Source organism: Sus scrofa, chromosome 14 (assembly GCF_054392235.1).
Source record: "Sus scrofa isolate SSC_HxYL_T2T_F1_AM1 chromosome 14, Sscrofa_HxYL_maternal_Yorkshire_Landrace_v2.0, whole genome shotgun sequence".
In the NCBI taxonomy this organism is placed as follows: domain Eukaryota; kingdom Metazoa; phylum Chordata; class Mammalia; order Artiodactyla; family Suidae; genus Sus; species Sus scrofa.
In genome coordinates, this window is record NC_139396.1 from 58,673,613 (window position 1) to 58,698,483 (window position 24,871).

At 44.7% G+C, this 24,871-nt stretch overlaps 1 long non-coding RNA gene across 10 annotated transcripts in view; it reads right to left on the reverse strand.

Annotated features, from left to right (window-relative positions):
- The window catches only part of LOC110256790 (uncharacterized), a 396,755-nt gene extending 376,338 nt beyond the window's left edge, over positions 1-20,417 (reverse strand). For 9 of the 10 annotated variants that reach the window (XR_014826191.1, XR_014826190.1, XR_014826187.1 and 6 more), the window contains exon 1: positions 20,206-20,412. This is a non-coding gene — a long non-coding RNA (uncharacterized LOC110256790). Of the gene's footprint in view, positions 1-20,205 lie in introns of all 10 variants that reach the window. The other variant, XR_014826189.1, reaches the window with a different exon arrangement.
- Between the last annotated feature and the right edge of the window lie 4,454 nt (positions 20,418-24,871).

Below are 24,871 nucleotides of genomic sequence, written 5' to 3' on the forward strand. Positions count from 1 at the left end.
GCTTGAGGTCACACAGCTAGTAAATGGCCAGACCAGGATTCTGACTATAAAGAACATGCTCCAGAGCTCTTTGCCACCCACAAGTCAAAGAGCAAAGACTCCTCAAACTTGGGAAGGCTTTGAACTTCTTATCCCTTCTCTAAGCCCCTACAAAGGCCACCACAAAGAGTATTGGCAGAAAGAATAGAAGACCAGAAAGTTCAGTGGTTAACTCCCCTCTGGCTCTGCTCTGGGACTGTGCACACAGGCTAAGGAAGAGGGACTGTAGAAACCTGAACATTTAGCACGAGGACCCGAAGACAATGGATGACATTGTAGGCTGAGGCAGCTGAACCTGAGAACCCTGGGGACCTGGCCACATCTCTCTAATCGGATCTGAAAGCCACATTCCTACAGTTCCCCCAGGTTGCGGCGAATTCCTCAGGCTTATTAAATAGGTACGACCCGTCTTTTTGATATAAAAACAATAGGCTGTGTGCTGGGCCCGGCTGAGACCTAACAGAAAATAAAAAGTCAGCAGCACAAAGCCTATCACCTCCAACACACATCTGGAAAGCATTTTCTATTGATATAAAAATGGATATATGGATAGTGCATATGTGTATTTATGAATCTGGTGTATTAATCACTAAGGTCACAGTGAGAAAGGGCCATTCTTACTCCGAAGCCAGCCCCCATGATGAGCTTTCAGATGACTTTAGGGTTGACTTATCCCAAATGAGGCCAAAACTTCATACACACACCCTCTCTCCACCAATCATGTCTCCAAAACCCAACCAGAGTAAATACCGGCTAGTGTTCTCTGGTGTCTTAGAGCAGATATATTCGAAAATAGAATATGTTTGTGAGATCTGCTGATTCTAGCCCCTTCTAATGAGAGCTCTTACTTGACCGAAAGCCAGGTTTCTTGGAAAACTACATTTTGTAAGAAAGCTGGTTGATTTGCATGGCTTCATTAAAACAGAAAATACCACAGGAGCAGATGGTCAGAAAAAGAGGTTGGGCTATAAAGTTGCAAGTAAAACAAAATTATTCTTGTGAGTCTTCTAGAAGTTCTGCTGACCTAGGATAAAGGATGATGGGAGTAAACGAAGGTTTGCAGGGTCTTCTAGCCCATCACTTTGTTTAAATACTACTATGTTCCATTTGCTGGACAGCTGGAGCTTCAAGTGAAAAAAAAAAAATGGTGAGGGAGTTTCTGCTGTAGTGCAATGAAATCTGAGGTGTCTCTGGAGCGCTATGATGCAGGTTCAATCCCCAGCCCGGCACAGTGGGTTAGGGATCCAGTGTGGGTTAGCAGCAGCTGCAGGGTAGGTCACAACTGTGGCTCAGATCTGATCCCTGGCCCAGGAACTCCATACACTGTGGAGCAGCCACAAAAGAAAGAAAAAGGAAAATGATGCAATATCTGAGGTGTTCTTGAATAGTGACTGGGTGATGTCTGAGAAATTCATTTAGGTAGATGTGTGGTATCCTTTGGAACTGCTTTAATCATTTAAATTCAGTGGAGCTACACAGCATACACAAGTCTCAAGGAACAGACTCTAGAGTAGGAAGCAAGAGAGTTAATATGATTCAAGAATGCCTGAAATTTACTTTGGGAGGGTGGTGAGGCAAGAAGGTAGAGACCTTAAAAAGAAACGCAGTCATTCTTCAGAAAAATAAAACCAATGTACATTGAGAGACTGACTATGTAACCTACTATACATGTTAACATACCATGAACAAAGCAATCTTATGGTCACAGAGAAATGGATTTTTAAATCAAGCTGCTTCTCACATGAGCAAATTTATTTGGTTTGTTCTACGGTAAAAAGCAGCAAGAATCTGTTTAATAAAAGTTGGTTACTGAAGCAGTCAGGATGGGCCAGGTTGTGCTGCAGTAACAAACAATCCCCAAGTACCTGTGGATTAAATCAACAAAGGTTTATTTCTTGAATTATCTACATGTTCTTTTGAAATTAACTGGAAAATCTTCTTGGCATCAACCACATTTAGGAATCCAGGGCTGAGACAGGAAGTAGAGAAGTAAAAAATCACTATCAAAAACATAATAGGTCACTATCACACAGGGAAATCACATCATCATGTATAGGCCAGCTATTAATGCTTCCACTGAGAAGTGATGTGCATCACAGCCATGTTCTCTATAATAATGCTATATAATGGCTAATGCAAGTCCTATGGCTACTTTAAGGAGCTGAGAATGCATCCTACCATGTACTCAAGAGGAGGGGGAATGCGAAATAATTGGTGGGCAACCCTTATTTTAAAAAAAATAAACAACAAAATAATTTATCAAGAAGGTGAGATGGTAAAACCACAATAAGAATCATGCCCTAAAAAAAATAAATAATAATTTTAAAAATTTGGAGTTCCCACTGTGGTACAGCAGGTTAAGGATTCTGCCTTATCTCTGCAGCAGCTCAGGTCACTGCAGAAGTTAGGGTTCTACCCTGGCATGATGCTGTGGGTTGAGGATCTGGCATTGCCACAACTGTGGCGTAGGTGTGGTTTGGATTCGATCCCTGGCCTGGGAATTTCCATATGGCATGGGTGCAGCCAATAAATAAATAAATAAAACAAATAAAGTGAAAAATTAAATTTTTTTTCTAAGAATCATGCCTAGCATTTACAGAATGTTTTACTTTCATTGATATCATATTTTAAACCTCAAAGCAATATTTCAACATGGCAATTTTTGTGTCAAGGAACAAAAATTCACTAAAGCTAGCTCAATTAAAATGTTTCATGTACTCATTTAGGAAATATATTCCAGAGTTCCCATTATGGTGCAGCAGAAAGAAATCCAACTAGTATCCAGGGGGATATGGGTTTGATCCCTGGCCTTGCTCAATGGGTTGGGGATCCAGCATTACCATGAGCTGTGGTGTAGGTCACAGACGCGGTTTGGATCCTGTGTTGCTATCGCTGTGACATAGCTCCGATTTGACCCCTAGCCTGGGAACTTCTATATGCCATGGGTGTGGCCCTAAAAGCCAAAAAACAAAAACAAAACAAAAAAACTAAAGACAAAAACGAGCAAAGAAATATGTTCCAAACACCTACTATGTGCTGGTAGTGGTTCCAGGTGCTAAGGATATAGTCATAAACAAGACACACAAAATCCTTTAGTTTTGACAGTTATGATCTAGTGATGGAGCTATATAATAAACCAATAAATGAATAAATATAGAATATAATTGTGATGGACAGACTCTAAGTTATCCTTTCCACGATTCCTGCCTTCCAGTATTCACAGCTTGTGTAATTCCCTCCCCATTCATGTGAACGGGACTTGTGACATGTTTCCAACCCATAAAATATGGCATTCGTGGTGGAATGCCATTACTGTAACCTCACATAAGATGGTCTTGCTAGCTGACTCATTCTAAAGACTCCTCACTGGCTTGATGAATTAAGCATCTGTGTCAGTCAACTACAGGCAATCTCTAGGAACTGAGTGGCCTCCAGGTGACACTGCATAAAAAGCCAGGGCTCTCACTCCTATGACTGCAAGGAATTTAATCATCCCAATAACCTTAGTGAGCTTGGAAGTAGATGCTTACACAGTCAAGTCCCCAGATGAGAACTCAGCCCAACCAACACTTTAATGGCAGCCTCTAGAGACCTTAAGCAAAAGACTCAGACTCCTAGAACCAAGAAACTGTGAGACAATAAATGTGTGTTGACAGTTGCTGGGCGGGGGAGAGGGATGAACTGGGGGTTTGGGATTGGCATATGCACAATGTGATATGTGGAATAATTGGCCAACAGGGACCTGCTATTTAGCACAGAGAACTCCACCCAATATTCTATGATAAACTACATGGGGAAAGAATTTGAAAGAGAATGGATGCATCTACACATGTTACTGAATCACTTTGTTGTACAGCAGAAATAATCACAACACTGTAAGCCAACTATACTTCAATACGACTTTTAAAAATGAAAAAAAAAATGTGTGCTCTTTTAAGCCACTAAAGTAGTTATTTGTTTTTACACAACAACAGAAAATCAATGGAATAAATAGTAATGAGTGCTACAGAAAAAAAATAAAGTAAGGTAAAGTGAAGGTGGAGGGGTCTTTTATGGAGTTATCCAGAGACAGCCTCTCTGTTTAGGAGACATTTGACCACAGACCATTAAGAAGCTCTGTGTAAAATTTGAAGGAACAATGTTAAGAGGAAAGAGAAGGACAAACACATGGTTTCATTACAGAAGAGAGGGGTTGGTATATTTGAGAAATAGCAAGGGGGCAAAAATGACTAGAGCCAGTAGTCAAGGAAACCATGATGGGAGCCAGTAGGTTGGTGGTCAGATTATCCAGTGCTTTGTGGTTCATAGTAAGGACTTTGAATTTAATGCTAAGAATATCAGGAGGCAATTAAAAGGATAGAATAGACTCTCCTCTCTTTTTTTTTTTTTTTTTTTTTTTTTTTTTGGTCTTTTGTCTTTCTAGGGCCGCACCCGCAGCATATGGAGGTTCCCAGGCTAGGGGTCTAATCGGAGCTGTAGCTGCCAGCCTACACCAGAGCCACAGCAATGGCCAGATCCAAGCTGCATCTGCGACCTACACCGCAGCTCACAGCAACGCCAAATCCTTAACCTACTGAGCGAGGCCAGGGACAGAACCCGCAACCTCATGGTTCCTAGTCAATTCGTTAACCACTGAGCCACAACGGGAACTCCTAGACTCATGTTCTTAAACACATGTCTTTGGCTGCTGTTTTGAGAAAGAACAGAAAAGGAGGAAAGAAGGAAGGTATGAAGACCAGATAGGAGGCTATCGTGGTCTTTGTCTTTGTAAAATGCTGGTGGCTTGGACTGGAGGAGTATTAGAAGTGAAGAGAAGCCATCAGACGTGGGGTTCAATTTTCTGTGGCTGCTTGCTTCCCACAATATGCCTCTCAACTTTCAGCCACATTGGGAGCCCCAAGGTCAACCTCCGTCTCCTCAGCCCAGCAAGATAGCCAGTTTCTGCTCATCTTTTATCCCTCTGCTCCACGAATTAACCAAAGAGTCTTTAGGAAAAAGGCTACGATGGAGTTAAAGACCTCAGTATGCGTTCCTTCTCCCTGTAGCATCATATTCTGACAAATTCTATCTGTGCCGGTGCATGCCAATTCTTGCAAACAGTTGTTTCATGTGTTCATGTCCAGCTTTTCTCTGTGTTTTTGGAGGAGGGCTATTTTAATACAAGCTGCAATGGAACTGGCTTTTTCATTGAAGTCCTTTCCCACGCCTGTTTCAAATCAATCCCTGTACTGTAGTGGTTATGAACCCAGACTCTGGAGCCAGGCTGCCTAAATTCAAATCCAATTTCTGATACCTTCCAGCTCTTCGTCTGAGATGAATCACTTAAACTCTCTGCGCCTCAGTTTCCCCATCTATAAAATTAGAAGAAAAATAGTTCCTACCTCATGGAATTTGAGTGTTAAGTAGGACGACACACATAAAGCATAAGATGCATTGTCTAATACATAATAAGTATTAATATGCATCTTTATTGCTATTACTTATCCAATAGATGGGAAAGTAAGACCCATCCTAACATGGCAAGTTAATGGCAGAACATAAAACTCAGGTCTCCCACAGTTCAGTCCAAACAGACAGAAAAAATATTGGCATGGAGAGAACACCCATAAGAATGTGAATTCCCTGGAACACCCATCAATATTATTGATACAAAGTAGTTAACCTCTTTGATGACCTTTCTCTAAGACAGAAAATGGTGATGGTATAGGAAACAAAATAGGTATATTTTTCTGGAGAAGAGATGAAGGAAAAATCTAGAGCATAGGAGTTCAGACTATGGAGGGACTCTGATTAATCAGCATAGCAAGGAGTGCCCATCACAGCTCAGTGGTAACGAACCTGACTAGTATCCATGAGGATGAGGGTTCGATCTGTGGCCTCACTCAGTGGGTTAAGGATCCGGCCTTGCCGTGAGCTGTGGTGTAGGTCACAGACATGGCTCGGATCTGGCGTTGCTGTGGCTGTGGTGTAGGCCAGCAGCTGCAGCTCCAATTCAACCCCTAGCCTGGGAAAATCCATATGCCTTGGGTGCTGACCTAAAAAGACAAGAAAAAAAAAGGAAAAAAAAAGAGAAAAGAAAAAACAGGCATAGCAAAACATGCATATATTTCCTATGTTGTCATGGCCTGCACTGGGAGAGTCCATTTCCCCTGACTTTGTAAAGATTACCCTTAAGCTTTGCCTTAGACCCGGAACACTGGAAGGAAGATGGGTCCAGGAGGGTTCCCATTTCTGTGTACCCTCCTAGGTGCCCAGCTCCCCAAACCCTCTGAAAATAGGAGAGATCCATCCTCTAAGATTGTTTGTGCTACTTCCCATCTGATTCCACCCCTCTGCCCAGCAACGGGGAAACAGGAGGCCTCCCAGCCAGAAACTCAGATGATGCCAACGCCATTCTGGCACCACTCACAGCTCACTCCGTAGTCCTGGGAAAATGACGGAACTCCCCAGCACATTCATTTCCCTGTTGCCAGAAGAGAGACAATAAAATCCGCTTCCCAGCGAGCCAAGGGAATTAATTACTTGAGCGTTTATTAAGTGCTTTGAAGATGCAATGTGTGAAGTGTTCACTTTTTCCCTTCCTTGCCCTCAGGTTTTCCTAAGCAGGACAAGAAGTCACTAAGAGCCAAGTCCACAGCTTGCATGGAAAGTTCAGGACGCTTCCTAAGGGCACAAGCGGCATATTAACTTTCACTTGAGTTTCAGCCTGTGCAGCACGAGAGATGAAATGAGTTTGCAGAAACTCTCACAGCTTGGCCGAATTCCCCTCCAACAGCAGGTCGGAAACTTTCACAGAGCTGCTTCCATGTCTTCGTTCATTTACTCAACAAATATTGATCAAACACCTTCTATGTGGCAGGGATACTTTGGGGCATGGGGAACACAGTGAACAAACAAAAACATCAAAAATTCTTTCATTCTAAAATTTATAGTCCCCTGGGAAGTTGTGGGGTGGGAGTGGGGGCACACAATAAACAAGAAGGACAAGTAATATATAGTCTGCGATGGTTAAAAGTGTTAAGAAGGAAAAGAAGTGAGAGTGGTAAAGAGGAGTTGCCATTTGATGATGGACCTGGAAGATGACATTTGAGTAAAGACTTGGAAGGAAGGAGGGAGAGAGGGAGGGTGGGAGCCAGGGGTGTTGTAAGAAGAGAGTGTTCCAGGATGAGGGAACATCAAGCTTCATTCATTTATTAAACAAATATTTATGTACAAAGGTGCCGAGGCAGGAGCTTATCTAGAGTGGACCATGGAGAGCAGTACGGCTAAAGTAGAGGAAACTAGGAGAAGAGTCAGAGGAAATAAAGACAAATGCGCAACTGGGGAGGGGAGTTGTACAAGTCACGGAAACCCTGATAGGTCATCAATAATTTGGCTTTAATCTGAGGGTAGTATAAACCCACTGGTGGTGGATGGATTGGATGGATGAATAGATGATGGATGGATGGATGTTTAGATAGATGAATGGAATGGATGGATGTGATTTTCAGATTCTTGGTTGCAAACAACTAACTGAAGCAGAAAATGAATGTTTGGGGTCTATAAGAAAAAATTGAGAGGAAAAGTGACACTGAGTATCTTCTCTTTGGCCCTCCACACCCACTCTCTACCAATCTCCATTCTGCTCTCTGCCCAGGAGACTGAACAGCAATAGGCCAACTCAATGTTTTTCTCTTGCTCTGGCATGAGATCAGAGGGAAGGGTGGAGTTTGTTGACAAGTATTTATCCTCTGGTCCCTTCCCTGCCAGGTCATCACAGGTTGACTGTGTCCCTCACCAAGGCCACTGCTGCTGTCAGGAGACCTCTCCACACACTGTCTCTGGATTCTGAAAACTGCTTCTCTCTCCTCACCCCTTCATGCTGAGGGATGGTAATATATCCAATTCTAGACATAACTGAACCATTCCTTTCCCTAAGTACAGCCTGTGGTTTTGCTCATTGTTTCTTTGTGAAACTCTCCTCAAATTCCCTCATTTGAAGATAGCACCTGTCTGTTGCTGTTTCCTGTTCCTGTTGATTTATTTACCTTTGCATGTGCCTAGTGCCCAGCTTGGTATCCATTATGTTAGAGGAATAGATGGGTAAAGAATGGATGGATGGATGGATGGATGGATAGATGGATGGATGAAGACAAGACACAAGGATGCATAAATGCATGGGTCTGACAAGAATGGTCAGGATTCTTGGTTCCAAACAATGAACTCTAATTAAAAATAAATATTCAGGATCGTGGCTCACTCACAGAATCTACAAGAGTAGAGGGTGAGAAACAAGGGATGCTAAGGAGGCTGAAATTCCAATGTTTGTCACAGCAAGAGCCCCAGCTCTCACCATCACCATCGCAGCCCCATGCTCCTGGAACAAATGCTAAATGTTTCTATGACACTCCAAGATTTCTGTCCTAGGTAACATATCTAACTGGCCCAGAACTAATCTCTTGACATCCTACTTTCTAGGGAACGGAGAGAAGGAATCGGTTCCTTTGATGTGGGTACGAGAGACAGGGACTGCCTCCCACTGATTTTGGAATTTCTCCCAAAGAAGAAAGATATTTCGATGATAAGTAGAAAAAAAAGAAGAAGAAAAAAAAAAAAACAAATATACAACCTAGTGAATAACTAGTCCTGAACTTGGCTAACACACGTAAGTGGTCGTGTATCTAAAAGAAGATAAAAAGAAGATACAACAGGATTATAAGGCTGTTCTGACCCTCAGCAAGCTTTCATACTGGTGGCTCAGAAAGAGTAAAGTCAGAAGAAACAGGCATTAGAGATTTAAATAAACCTGGGGCAGCGTTTCCAAAAATGGACCTCTAGTAAACTAGTGCCTTGTGCTACTCTGGGAGGTGGGGAAAAGGCTCCAGGATCAATACTGCATTCTGGACACCCCTTAGAGATTCACACTAAGCATTAACACATTAAAGGCTCTGAAAAGTCTTGCAGAATTGTAAACCTCTGTTGGTCTTTCTTTCATTCCAAGCTGATTCAGCATGGAATCATTTTTCATATAACAGCCTGGGGGCCTTAGGCATTTATAAAAGGAACACTCTTATCAGATGTTGGGAGAATATGGGAATAATATGGATGCAGTGATGGGGTGGAGCTCTTTGGAGAAAACTTCATTTTGGAATATCATTTTTCAATGTCATGGAGGGATGGGTGGAGATAGAACCATATCCTGAAAAGATCCCGGTTGATAGGGACATTGATATTTGAGAAGAAGCAGACCAGGAGATTCTGGAACAGGGATATGCAAGGTAATGCTCACCTTCCTTCTTGACCCTATATGCTCATCTCAACTGGTGAGTTCAGGGGAGCTTGGTAAGAGAGTGAGCTCCCCAAGGCTAGTCTATTCCTTGGGGGAAATGCAAGCAAAAGACTCAACCAACAGGAGTTCAGCACAACTGCTCCTGCAATCTCAGCTTGTTCAAACCAAAAGAACATTCTAGACAAATCCAGAGGGTCTCAAAACCAGAGTCCTGTAGGATTTGAGAATTCTGTCATCACTGATTCTACCTAACCCACCCATGGAGAAACATGGGTTAAACATGACTTAAAATTAAACAGGGTTCCTTGACTATAGAATCTCTCATGCACAAACGATCTTGGTCAATCTTCAGGGTGGGACTAGAAGATGCACTATTTCCCAATATATTAGACCAATGAGTTCCTCCCTTTTTTAAAGGAGTATCTACCAGAACAAGCATTCCCTGGGATACACTTTAGAAAACCAATCATGAACCAATTCCCTCCTTTTTCAGAGGGAAAAATCGAGACCCAGGGAGGAAACATGAACCATGAACCTTCCTAAATTCAAACATCAAGCAGAAGAAAGCCCAGAACTCAGGAATCCCATATCTTTGCACCCATGCTGCATGGTAAAGAGGCCACTGTTCAATGGCCTTGGAGCCTGACTCTAAGAAATGAAAGATAAAGAAGGTTTGGGGGTGTCTTTTTTTAATGGCCACACCCAAGGCATATGGAAACTCCCCAGCCAGGGATCCAGCTAAGCCGCAGCTGTGACCTACATCTGTGGGAATGCTGCATCCTTCAGCCCACAATGCCAGGCTGGGGATTGAACATGAACTTTCACAACAACCTGAGGCACTACAGTCAGATTCTTAACCCACTGTTGCCACAGTGGGAACGCCAAGAAGGTATTTTTATCTTTCACTAAATATTTATGGATTAAGTGCCTGAAAAGTGCACAAAAAAAGTATATTTTTTGAAAGGCAACAGAATTTGGAAAAGTTGCCAACCAGTGTTTAAAATCTAGCATAGAGGGAGTTCCCGTTGTGACTCAGTGGTAACAATTCTGACTAGTATCCATGAGGATGCGTGTTTGATTCCTGGCCTCATTCTCACATTAAGGATCCAGCTATGCCATGAGCTGTGGTGTAGGTCACAGACACAGCTCAGATCCCACACTGCTGTTGCTATGGCTGTGGTGTAGGCTGACACCTGCAGCTCCAATTCGATCCCTAGCCTAGGAATTCCGTATGCCATAGGTGTGTCCCTAAAAAGACCAAAAAAAATTTTTTTTAATTAAAAAATAAAATAAAGTCCAGCATAGAGGAATTCCCTTGTGGCCCAGCGGGTTAAGGATCTGGTGTTGTCACTGCAGTGGCTCAGGTCACTGCTGTGGCACAGGTTCCAACCTTGGCCTAGGAACTTTCACATGCCATGGGCATGGCCAAAAAGAAAAAAAAAATCCAGCGTTAAAAGGAGAGAAGAAATGTTCGTAAGCATGTGGCTATTGAGAATAGACAAGTGTAGATCCCCACACGAGAGGGATGATTAAAGTTTTAGGAAGGTGGAGACAACCAATTAGTTTTCTCAATAGGACCATCTCTATCCCCGGCCCACCAACTCCATTCCCAAAGCCACTCTTTTTCATGCAGATCCTCAGCATCTCTCCCCCCAGGGCCACTGCCATGGGCTCCAAGCCATCAACACCATCCCTGCCCAAGGTGCCTCACTTAAGTTCAAATCTCATTACATCGTTCTGCATGACTTCCGAAGCAAATGCCAAGTTCCTTACTGAAGAATACGGGCCTCACAGAGACTTCAAGCCACGTCTTCCATCACTCATCCTCTCCTGCCCTATGCTAGGACTTTCTCACTGTCTCCCAAACTCCATCCACTTTCAGAGCTCCTCCCCTGCCTGGGCCTTTAATATGCTTTCTGATCTGCCCACAAGATGTGCCTTGATCTTCAACTGGAGAACTCTTCATCCTTCACAGCCCATCCCGGATGCTTTCTGAGATCTCAGATGCTTGAAGTCTCGCCACTGTCAGTGGGTTGGCCCATAGCAGAGTCTCTATTATATTTATTTGTTCATGAATCTGGGGACTCATTCAATACCTGTTGTGTGCTGGTCACTGTTCCAAGTGTGGGGGCCACAGAAGTAAATAAGAGAAACGAGGTGCCTGATCTCATGGAATTTTAAGTCTACTAGAAGGAAGAAGATCAATCAACCAGTAAGCAATTAAATAAGGTATTTCAGTCTCAAAACAAAACGAAACAAACAAATCAAAAACCTCAGCAATCACATTGTATGTAGCTGATGGATAGGGGCTGCCTAACTCTGCCCCTTCTCCCGGGAGGGCACCTACAGGACAGACTAGCAAGCTGGGCCTCAGGACGAGGCTAATCTGGGAGCTAGAACCTGGGTTGGTTTGTGCCAGAGCCTGGGCTAAGTCCTTTGGTCCTCTGTTCCTCCAGTCCCTCTCCTAGGGCAGAAAGTATCAAGGTTAATGTGGTCATCACTAAACCACGGGCTGGGGCGGAGCTGAGGCCAGGGATCATGATTATTAAGCTGTGCCTGACGCAGGGATGAAAGGTAGTCTATTAAAAAACTAGTACTATGAGGGTAGAGATGGGTCAGCTCCCGGCTTTAGCCAGTGGCTGGAGGCATGGCTGGGGGCTCTTCTACATGAAACTGTCATTGCAGAGTCAAGCTATGATTAATCAGTTCTGTCATTAGTCCTTCCATAACCAACTTGCCAGGCCTTCACCAGGAGGACGGCTCTTAAAAGCACCTGCCCCTGCACTGTGAAGGAAATTTCAGCATCTGTAACCCCAAGGGTCCCCAGCTCCTGCCTACCAATCCAGTTTCTCTGGATGTGCAGGAATGGTATATCTACTATGTGCCAAGCTGCTCCTCCATTTGGTGTGTAATATACTGGTGTTTCTTTTTCTTCCAGTCTTATTGAGATATAATTGACATAAGCATTATATAAATTTAAGATGTATGGAGAGTACCCTGGTGGCACAGTGGGTTAAGGACCGAGCATTGTCACTGCTGTGGCACAGGTTCGATTGCTGGCCAGGGAACTTCCACATGCCATGGGTGTGGCCCCAAAAAAGTGTAAAGTGTTCGGCACAATGTCTTGACTTAGAAACATCATGCAACGACTATCACAGTAAGTTTGTGAAGATCCAGCATCTCATATGGATACAAAATTAAAGAGATAGGAGTTCCCACTGTGGCTCAGTATGTTAAGAATGCAAGTGCCATGGCTTGGGTCACTGTGGAGGCTCAGATTGGATCCCCAACCCAGCAACAGAAGGTTAAAGGATCTGGTGTTGCTGCAGCTGTAGCTTCAATTCAATCCCTGGCCCAGCAACTTCCATATGCTACAGGTGCAGCCATTAAATAAATAAATAAATAAATAAGGAGCTCCCATAGTGGCTCAGTGGAAACAAATCTGACTAGCATCCATGAGGACACAGGTTCGATCCCTGGCCTTGCTCGGTGGGTTAAGGTTCTGGCGTTGCTGTGAGCTGTGGTGTAGGTCACAGACGGGGCTTGGATTCTGGCATGGCTGTGGCTGTGGTGTAGGCCAGCAGCTACAGCTCCAATTAGACCCCTAGCCTGGGAACCTCCATATGCTGTGGGTGCAGCCCTAAAAAGACCGAAAAAAAAATAGAAAACAAAGTTTCCTTTTGATGAGAACTCAGGATTTACTCTCTTAACAACTTGCATATGTAATACACAGCAGTCTTAATTACACGTATCATGTTGTACATTTAATAGACTATGATAGTAACAACCCTGAAGGTTCAGGGCTCTTGCCCCTATTCTGGACCTGGAGGTCAAGAAACTGAAGCCCAGCTGGGGTGTAACCAAGCCAGAATTCAGACATCAAATCTGAAGTTCTTCCACTATGTTCCACCTCTTCTGAGCCTTTTCTCACACACCTTCTCCTGACCAGTGAAGATGCTTGAGAGGCAGCTGAGAAAGAGCAGAGAAACCATCACTCAGGAATCTTGTCTTCACATGTTCTTCCCTCCCCTCCTGCTCTCTCTAATGGGTTCATCTTTGCTTCTCCAAGGACCTTCCAGCTCCTCTCAGCTGTCAACATCACACATCTTTCTCAAAGACATAGTGTGATAGGATTTTATCAACCCTCAGAGAAACAGCATTTTAGAGGGCATAAGGGTTGAAAAGAAGGTATCTTAGTATAGATTCAGGAAATGGCAATCTTCTTCCAGCTTTGATGGTCCCGAACTAAAAACTCACCTAGCATTTGTGCCAAGGCTGCCACATCTATTGGGAATATTCGACCTTAAGAGTCGTGCTGCGTGGGGTTGTTGGACCTCCTACCTGTCGAGAAGCATAACTCAGTTTTCCCATCTGTAGAATGGGAACAGCTAACTTCCTTAAGATAAAGAGCAGTAAATCGAACTCATGTTTCCCAAAGGGGAAACACTGGGGAGAGGGATAAATTAAGAGGTTGGGATTAACACACTACTATGTATAAAACAGACAAGTAACAAGGACTTACTGTATAGCACAGAGAAATCTACTCAATACTGTGTAATAACCTGTATGGGAAAATATTCTGAAAAGGGATGGATGTATGTATAGGTAAAATTGATTCACTTTGCTGTACACCTGAAATGAACACAACACTGTAAGTCAACTACACTCCAATAAAACTTGAAAAAAAAAAAAAGATCAAGAGCATTAAAAATGCTTGAATTGCCTCAAGCTGGAGGTATTTAGCCATGGCTTATCAATTCATTCATTCAATAAGTATTTTATTTTGAGAACCCACAATACACCCAGTGCTGCTTTAGGCCCTAGAAATAAAATCAAGAGTAAGATGTATCTGTGTATCTGTGTCAGGAGAACCCCTAGCTTCATCGATTCGAGATTCTTCAAGAGTTCTGTGAACCAAAACACTGCAGTAAATCCCTTCTGATCCACAGGTGTTATATGGATCCCTGGGCAACGTCCTCCTGCCTCTATTTCCCCATCTATAAAATGGGATTAATGGCAACCCCCCAAGGATAGCATCAGATTAATAAAATGAAGACACCAAGGTGCTTTCAGCTACCTGAAAAAGGGAGAGCTAGGCACTGTGGGGGCTGAGATGTGGCTGCTGCCGGCAAGAATGTGGCTTTCCCTCCTGCTCCTAAGAGCCCAAGAAATCTGAAAGGACACTGCGGTTCCCTGGGGCGAAGCCTGAATGGGCATTGGAAAGGGGCGAGATCCCAGAGTTACAGACCGAAGGGGTGAGGGGCGATGTACCGGCGTTTACCTCCGGGTCACTGGTTCCAACGCAGGCTGGCAGATCTCAACTGAAAGTTACTGCCATCTGCTCCGTGACCTCAATCCATTTGCTACCGTGCACACTGCAACTGGCAGCCCCAGCGGGCAGGCTGGCACTGACCGAGGCTGAAAATGGGTCACTCCCAAGAGCCCCAAGGGCTGGCCTGGGCCCTGGACTGGGGCAGGGGGTGAGCAGGGAGGGGCCTGGAACTCTCCAACTAAAATAATAGCTGGAAGAATAGCATGGGTGAATGTCTCGTCCACTAGGAAACTTTCTAGACTCCACCTTCCCTCAGCTCTGGATTCCCAGTTAGGTCACGCTGCATCATCCCCTCCATTCACAGGAACTAGATGTCAGATAAACCACAGCAAAGCATAATGGGGCATCTGGTCAATTTCACAGGACAATAAAATCTGTTTATTAAGAACCTACAGTGTGCCAAGCAGGGGCCTGGACTCATGACCTGTATCACCTCATGCAAACATCAGCCCAAATCCAGGAGCTACATACCCTTGCTTTCAACTTACACACAGGAAAACAGTGGCTCAGAGAAACATGGAAATTGCCCCAAATCGCTCAGCCATTGGTGGTGGGCCAGGACCTGAACTCAAGAAGTAATTGTTTGATGGGTACAGAGTTTCAGTGTGGGATGACAAAAAAAAAAAAAAAAAAAAAAAAAAAAAAAAAAAAAAAAAAGTTCTGGAGGGAGTTCCCATTGTAGCGCAGGGGAAATGAATCTGACTAGGAACAATGAGGTTGCAGGTTCAACCCAGGGCCTCACTCAGTGGGTTAAGGATCTGGTTAAGCATTGCCATGAGCTGTGGTGTAGGATGCAGACATGGCTCAGATCCGATGTTGCTGTGGCTGTGGCATAGGCCAACAGCTGTAGCTCCGACTGGACCCCTAGCCTGGGAACCTCCATGTGCCACAGATGTGGCCCTAAAAAGTCAAAAAAAAAAAAGTTCAGGAGATGGATGGTTGCACACCATGTGACTATAGTCAATGCCACCAAACTGTTCTCTTAAAAATAACTTAAATACGTGTTCTCATGGTGGTTCAGCCGGTTAAGAATCCAACTAGTATCCATGAGGATACAGATTCAATTCCTGGCCTTGCTCAGTGGGTTAAGGATCCAGTGTTGGAGCTCCCACTGTGGCTCAGCGGTAACAAACCCAACTAGATCCATGAGGACACAGGTTCAATCCCTGGCCTTGCTCAGGGGGTTAAGGATCTGGCATAGCTGTGGCTGTGGCCGGCAGCTGTAGCTCTGATTCGACCCCTAGCCTAGGAACTTCCATATGCCATGGGTGCAGCCCTAAAAAACCAATAAATAAATAAACTTAAATGGTAAGTTTTGCTATGTGCATTTGACTGCAATATGATTTTTTTTTCATTTTATTTTTTCATGGCCGCACCTGCGGAATATGGAAGTTCCTGAGCTAGGGGTCAAGCCACAGCCACTGTAGAAGCAATGCCGAGTAGTTATATTGTGCGCCACACAGGAAGTCCTGCAATATGATTAAAGATAAAAAAAGGGTAAGGTGTACATTCCCTTGGGACTCAGCAAATCCACTTTGAGGTGTGATTGTGAACAAGTGGAAACACACATGACAATCTTTAGGGGATAACTAAGTGGGATGTATTCATTCCATGGAACTCTATACAGCAGCAAAAATATGAAGGGTCTGTATTACTAACATGGACAATCTCTTAGAGATAATGTTACTCAAAAAAATGTTGCAGATTTATGCAGAGAATATGAGTTAATTTATGCAAACACACACACTCAAAAGGCACCATTTATTTTCTGTGGGTGTATGTGTATAGCCAATTGTGCTTGTTTTGAAAACATAAATTTGTTCCATCACGATTGATATATTTGGGAACCATCTGAGCATAACCAAATTTTGTGTTTGCTCATGCATGATTTCATCCACAAGGAACACTGGGTCAATGCAGAAAATTGCACCCAGCTGAACTGACCACAAGGAACACACAAAACAAACACCCCCCAACTCTTCCAGCTGCCTCACCGAGTTATGCTGCTGTGAGCCTCACCCACCCACACCTGGGTTACAACTTTCTGATTTGAGAAAACCTCTTTCTTACCCAGTCATGAGCTGCAACACTTCTGATGCCACTTCCACAAGAAAACTTCAGGACTTTGCCAAAGTCAAGTTTCAGAGTTATTCTTGCAATTAGGTATTTCTTAACCACTTAACATCTGTAAAACTGTGCTATTGTTCTAATTGGTTTCCTAATTTATTGTGCGTTACTGACAGTTTCTGAGCATTGTCCTCTTAGCCCTATTTTTCTCATAAACCCTGTGGTTTTTATTGTGTGATTTTGCATAACAGTGATTTTAGGAATGCATAAGTCCCATTATGGCAGAATTGACTCCACATACATTTTTTCTAAAGATGTACATATAAAGATATATAGATGATAAAAAGATATATATGATATATATACACACACAGACACCCATGCACTCATATGTGTGTGTGTATAAATAAAATCAAAAGTGATACATTGGTAATAGTGAATTTATCATTGGGGTGGGGAGGTTGGAGGAAACAGCTAAAAGGACTTTAGTCATATATATAAGCTTAATTTTTTTACATGTTACTAATTTTATTAACTGTGTAAGTATTAAAAAAAAAGTTCAGGAGTTCCCGTCGTGGCGCAGTGGTTAACGAATCCGACTAGGAACCATGAGGTTGCGGGTTCGCTCCCTGCCCTTGCTCAGTGGGTTAATGATCCAGCATTGCTGTGAGCTGTGGTGTAGGTTGCAGACTCGGCTCAGATCCCGAGTTGCTGTGGCTCTGGCATAGGCTGGCAGCTACAGCTCCGATTCGACCCCTAGCCTGGGAAACTCCATATGCCGAGGGAGCGGCCCAAGAAATGGCAAAAAGACAAAAAAAAAAAAAAAAAATTCATGGCTCAGTGGTTAACGAATCCGACTAGTATCCATGAGGTGGCAGGTTCAACCCCTGGCCTTGCTCAGTGGGTTAAGGATCCGGCGTTGCCATGAGCTGTGGTGTAGTTTGCAGACGCGGCTTGGATCCCACGTTGCTATGGCTCTGGTGTAGGCCAGTGGCTACAGCTCCAATTAGACCTCTAGCCTGGGAACCTCCATATGCCAAGGCAGCGGCCCTAGAAAAGGCAAAAAGACAAAAAAAAAGTGCAGGTTGTCAAGGGGAGGAGGGAAGGAGTAGGATGGACTGGGAGTTTGGGGTTAGTAGACTGAAAACTATGACATTTAGAATGGATAAAGCAATGAGGTCCTCCTGTACCGCATAGGGAACTATACCCAATCTCTTGAGATAGACCATGACGGAAGATAGTGTGAGAAAAAGAATGTGTGTGTGTGTGTGTGTGTGTGTGTGTGTGTGTGTATGACTGGGTCACTTTGCCATACAGCAGAAATTGGCACCACACTGTAAATCAATTATACTTTAATAAAAATTACTACATAAATTAAAATGTTTTAATTTAAAAAAAATTAAAAATTCACAAATTATTTCCAGACTCATGTTTATAGCAATACTATTCACAGGAGCTAAGAGGTAAAAGCATTCAAATGTCTGTTGATAGATAAATGGATAAACAAAATGTGGTCTATCCATACAAGGGAATAAGATTCGGCCCTTTTGTTTGTTTCTTATGGCCACACCCTTGGCATTCAAAAGTTCCCAGGCCAAGGACAGAACCTGTGCCACAGCAGTGACACCAGACCCTTCAACTGCTAGGCCACCAAGGAACTCCCGATTCAGCCTTTTTTTTTTTTTTTTTTTTTTTTTTGTCTTTTTGCCATTTCTTGGGCCGCTTCCACGGCATATGGAGTTTCCCAGGCTAGGGGTCTAATTGGAGCTGTAGCCACCGGCCCACGCCAGAGCCACAGCAACACGGGATCCGAGCCACGTCTGCAACCTACACCACAGCTCACAGCAACGCCGGATTCTTAACCCACTGAGCAAGGCCAGGGAACAAACCTGCAACCTCATGGTTCCTAGTGGGGATTCGTTAACCACTGCGCCACGATGGGAACTCCCAGCCTTTTTAAAAGAAGGTAATCCTGTTACATGTTACAATATGGATGAACCTTGAGGACATTAAGCTCAGTGAAGTCAGACACCAAAGGAAAAACACTGTATGATTCCACTTACATGAGGTTCCTGGTGTCATCAAGTTCATAGAAACAGAAAGGAGAATGGTGGTTGCCAGGGGATGGGGGGAGGAGAAATGGGGAGTTAGTGTTTAATGAATACAGAATTTTCGTGTTGCAAAATGAAAAGAGTTTTGGAGACATGTGGCACAAGGTGACGGTACTTAAAACTGAAAATGATAAAGATCATAAACCTTTTATTACAATTTCTTACCAACATTACATTTTTTTAAATTAAAAAGATCTACAGTAACAAACCAGTATGCCACCTGAAAAGTTTCATCAATAAAGCAACATATACTCAGGCTACCCAAAAAGATATAGAACAGCCCCTTTCCTGAAGCTTCTAGAACAATATATGACCCTGCAGGAAAACAAGCCTGCTGACTCTGGTGCACAGCTCCTAGGGCTGGTCGGTTGATTGATTGGTGGAGGCGTGAGGCCCCACCCAGAGGCTTAATATGAGACGGGAGTCAGGAGGGCGCCATAAATAACACGTTAACCACCATCTCTTCACCAAGCCAGACATCCAGCAAAGCACTCTGTCCTTTGTCCCTCCAAATCTGCTGTGAAACCAGATCCTGCCTGTCCTCCACCAAGAAGGTGCCCAGAAAATCTACGACCGGGCACACAAGCAGAAGGAGAAGCATCTTGTCCCAAGGGCTGCAGGTCAGCCAGGGCCTCCAGGCTCCGTCCCATTGGCCACCCGCACATGCCCCCGGTGGCCCTGCCAGCTGCTCCCAGAGAGGCCCCAGGGATGAAATAGCACGCCTGCGTGCGTGTGTGCTGCATAGCGGGAGGACGATTTTGGCAGGCCTGTGTGGGAAGCTGGCGGAGCACCTGCCTCTGGTGTTCAGGGGGGCGACCCTCTGAGGGGCCCCCTTGGCTTTTCCGGGGCCCTGAGTGATCCTCAGACGTGCCCTGGGCCACCGCCACCGCTTTCAGTTGCAATCAGAGTAATGGCCCGCATCTCCCCACACTGATGAGCGGGTGGGTGGAGGAGACAGTATCTCCAAGCATGTGTGCTTCCAGCATCTCTGAGCCGCCAGGAGAAGGAGAGCGAGCTCCAGCCAGCTCCATTCTTGCCAAAGAAATGCTGTCTCCTCACTCAGAAACCCCCACCCGCCCTTCCCCACCACTTGGCCCTCCAGACTCTCAGACAAGCTTCAAGATTCAGCTAGAGCCTCCTTCTCCGGGAAGCCTTTCTGACCCATGCTCTCCCACCTCTGCCCCCAACCTCCCATGAGAAGCCTTTTCAACTGTATCCCCTGTGCCCAGCCCACTGCCTGGCACAGAGTCAGCCGGTTAAAGGAAGCGAAACAAGATGAGAAGGAAGATGAGGTCTTTTGGGAGCCAGGAGTCAAGAGCAGGAGAATCTCAAAGCCGGAAGAGGCACTGGGGGGCAGGGAAGAAGTCCTCATTTTCTGTGCTGCTTACCTTTTCCTGAGAATCTGATCCAACGCCATCTCCTGAAAGGCACATGCTCCGACACACACACCAAATGTCCAGGGACTATTCTCACAAAGTTAAACACAGAGGTACGTATAATCCAGCAATTGCACTCTGAGTTACATACCCAAGAACTGAAGGCAAGCGTCCACACAAAAACTTCTGTGTGAATGTCCCTAGATGCTGGAGAGCACTGAAACTGCTAAACTCTGCAGTAAACAAATTTGGCGCACCTGCAAAAGCACAACCACTAAGAGACAGCTTAATCATGACCTGCACCTGATTTTGCTCATTAACCTACCTCCCCTTCCCTAATAAAAGTCACAAGGGCTAAAGCCTAGGCGCCTTTGTTCTGCAGAACAGAGTGCCTCCTGGTCCTCCACTTTCTAGATGTAAAGGAGTCTTGTGTGTTTTCTTATATCGTGCCGTCCCTCCTCCAGGATCTCCTGTTGCCCTGCAGCACTGGACGTGGCACCTTGATGTATTATTCATAATAGCTTAAAGGTGGAAATAACCCAGAGGTCCATCAACTGCTGAATGGATAAAGGACAAACATAATGCAGTACAGCCAGACCATGGAATATTATTCAGTCGTTAAAAGAAATAAAGTACTGCTAGGTGTTACACCATAGATGAAGCTCAACAACATGATGCTAAGTAAAAGAAGCCAGCCACAAAAGGCCACATAGTGCATGATTCTATGTATATGAAATGACCAGAATTGGTAAATCCATAGCGATGGGAAGCAGACCCGTGTTTGCCAGGGGGTGGGGGGGAGGGGCGTGGCTGCTTGAAAATATTTGGATCTAGATAGAAGTGGAACTAGACAGAGGTGGTGGTCGCACAACTTTGTGAATGGATGAAATGCCAATGAATTGTTGGCCTTAAGATGGTTCATTTTATGTTATGTGAACCTTACCTGGATTGGAAAAAAATTCCAGGGACTTCAAGTTCACTCCCAAGCCAACCCCCATCATCCTAGACCCCTAGATGAAGAACCCAAAGTAACGTCATTATTTTTCTTTCATAATTGGAGATATTAAAGCCCAGAGAGGAAACAGAAATTGCTTCTGCTCTCAGATCTGGAGCCAGGGGCTCCCAACTCCCCATCCGGTGCTGTTTTTACATCTTTCCAGGGCTTCTTAGCCTCACATGACTCTCAGACAGCTGTGTTTCCCTGCATGTGTTTTCTCTCTCTGAATCTCGGTTTCTCCATATATAAAGTTGGCTATTAGGAAAAGACATGATACCTATTATCATATGATATATCTGGGTTAAGCAGTAATTTTTATTCCAACAGTCGCTATTTTAACACATACTAGAAAAAAAGACGATAAGCAAATCAAACTGTAAGTGATACAGACTAAAGGATGTGTGTATAAATGTTTTCTTTTCAACTTTTCATGAATGCTTGTTTTCCTTTTTTTTTAAAAAAAAAGGAAAGAAAGAAAAAGAAATACTGCGTTCGTCACACAAAAGCCAGAGGGCCTGAATTTGTCTGCATCCTTTTGTTAGTAAGGAAATACATGCTTGCTAGCCTTAAAATAGATGTTTATTCTTTTTCAAGTGAGTCAGTTTAAAGGAAAATATTAAGAAAATAATCCTACAGGTGGTGTAATCATGGAAAAAAGGGCTAAGAAAGAACGTGACTAATTGGAGTTTGAGACTGGCTGAATGGCAGCTGTGACACTCTGCGACCCCGTGACAAGCCCTGGGCTTCCCCTGCTCCTGCCATGGCTATTTAGGGTTCCAGCCTAAAACACATCAGGCGGGATTGGGGATAAGACAGGTGGGGCCTTAAGAGGCCGTCTTTCTCTGGCAAACATGCAAAGCTTTGTCTCTAAACAGCCCCATACTCCCTATGATGGTTGGTTAAAAACATTGGAACCCATCACTGAGCTCCCCACAACCTCTCTGATGGTCCCCTTCTTGCCTCCCAGGATACCTGGACCATGAAACCACCCTCCAATGCCAAGCAGTGGGCCCACTGTCCTGTGGAGAGAGGACCTTAAGAGAAGGGCGTAGGTGTATCCTTTCTGGGGAAAGTGTCTACACGTAAACCCTGCCCCGCAAAAGCCTTTAATTGAAGCCCAGGGGCATACCTCTCTGATGGTGGAATTTGAGGCCATGTGACAGGTGGTGAGAGGAGGCATTTTTGAGCCATGGGGGCCTTGCCAACATCTTCCAAGCACACCCCTGAGGCAGCTGCCGGCTTGTCCCACATTTGGACGAGCACGTGGTCCCCTTCCTGGACGAATTCATCTCTGGAGTGGACAAGTTCAGCCTGGCTGGGTTGGCTGACAGCTCCTAGGTCCTCCAAAAGTTACCTTGTCACACAACCTCTATCATCCACAGGCTCAACCAAGCACTTGATGTGGCTGAAAGAACACAGACCTTGGAGACAGCCAGACATGAGTTGAAGTTGGGACCCTCTCCACGGCCGTGGGGCTGTGTGGCTATGGGTACGCCCCTTCACCTCTCTGAGCCTGGGGACTCCTCATCTCCAACTGGGGGTGAGTAATTCCAACCTCGCAGGATTACACTTACCACGTGGTAGGGGCTCAATAAGCAGTATTAGTTTGAGGGAAATACGAATTCTTTTCTAGGCAGCACCCATTGAATGGATATGGCTGGGGGACTAAAAATAGACACAGACCAAACAAAACATAATCTATGTGTGTGTGGGTGGGTGTGGAGTTAAAGAGAGATAGAAAAAAAAAATGGATGGATTAGAGAAATACTTTTTTTGTGCTTTTTGGTTATTGAACCGGGCAACGGTATTACTCCAAAAAATGAAATTCAAAGCTATGTGTCACGTGGCCTAAGGCCCAGGTCACCTCTCCCCTGGAGCATATCCCCACCCCCACCCCCTGACCACAAACAAGGACATCTCTTTGTCCCTCCTCTGAATTCAGTTTGCAAAAGAGCCCGAGTGAGAAGCAAAAAGGAGGGCAACTTTTCCAACAGGCTGTGAGATTTAGCCAAGCAACTGGTCTCCCCATCGCTAATTAAGTTAATCCAGGGTTGTCTTTTCTTTTTCTTGCCCGATTTCCTCCTGTGGAATCAGCAGGGACATTCGAGAGGAATGTGCCTGGTAACCCACCAAGCAGGCCTGCTAACTTCAGTTGACAAAATACAGTAACGCCAGAGAGGAGGGAAACTCCCTGCACCCCGACGCCCCAACACACTCACACACAAGTCATAAAAATCCCGCTTTGTTTTGAGCTGACCATCCAGTGCGAGAGCCAGGGTAAAAAGATCTACTTTCTGGGGCTTCATCCCCGCCCCCCCTCCATCTCCACCGTCTCCACACCCCGCCTTCCTATGTTTGGGCCGAGCTGATCTGTCATAACATTGTGTCTGTTTACCCGAAATATTTCCACTCAAAATGCTTGTTTCTTCAACCCGACTGACATGTTGATACAGCTCCTGACAGCCGAGTGACTCGTACCGAAGTAAAATGTTAAGTAAACACATTTGCATACAGTTTATAGACAGCCTGGGTCTGAGGAAGCAGAGGAAGTGAAGAGATTGGAATCGGAATTTCTTATCTTCCATCACCCGGCCTTGGAGGTCCCTCCCTCCCTCCCACCTCTTTTTTTCTAGCTCTCTGCTCCTGGAATGCCTGGGGAGTTCAAGCATGGCCCTGCCATTGGGGTTGGAAAAGCTTCCTTTATGGTTTCTGCCTTATCGTCAACCTTCTTTCGGCTGGTGCATTCTACAGCCTGAGTAATTTTCTTCCAAAGTCTTCTCTGACATTTTTCAAGATCTGAGAACTATAGCCCAAGTGAAGCTAAATGAGCACCTTGGGTGGAAACCATCCCTTCTTTGAAACTGTTGCTCTAAAATGAGGGAGTTGCTGGGAGGTCCCATTGTGGCTAACAACGGGTTAAGAACCCAACTAGTATCGATTAGGAAGGGGGTTTGATCCCTGGCCTCAGTGGGTTAAGGATCCGGCATTGCCATGAGCTGTGATGTGGGTGGCAGACACGGCGCAGATCCTGTGTTGCCGTGGCTGTGGTGTAGGCTGGCAGCTGCAGGTCCGATTCGACCCCCAGCTCCAGGAACTTCCATATGCCTCAGGTGCAGCCCTAAAAATAAATAAATAAATAAATAAAAATAAAATAAAATGAGGGAGTTGCACTAACATTGATCTTCTCTGTTCGGCTCCTCAGATATGCACACAGCATGTGGAAGTTCCTGGGCCAGGGATCAAACCCTCACTACTGCAGTGACTAGAGCCCCAGCAATGACAACGCAAGATCCTTAACCCACTGAGCCATGAGGAAACTCCTGAGCTGCCCTTCTTATCGTCCCCACATCCTTTGGAAATGCAATTCCATCTAACTCCTCACTCCTTTGTGTGTACGCAGCACTCAAGAAAATCCAGGGATAGAGCCAACGCCCCCATCACTTGCCTGTGGAAGGCACCAGTAAATGAGTAGAGCACTTTCTCACTCAGCCTCACCCAGCATCAGAATCCTACTCAACACAGCCCTCTGAGTACCTATCACAAGTTGATCTGAATTGTCTCTGAAAGTCCCACCTGGTTCCAACCACTCATCTAACCTAGTGGTTCTCAAAGCAGGGGTCCCTGGAACAGCAGTAACATGGGCTGTTGTTGAACAGTAGAAACTGTTACAAATGCAAATTC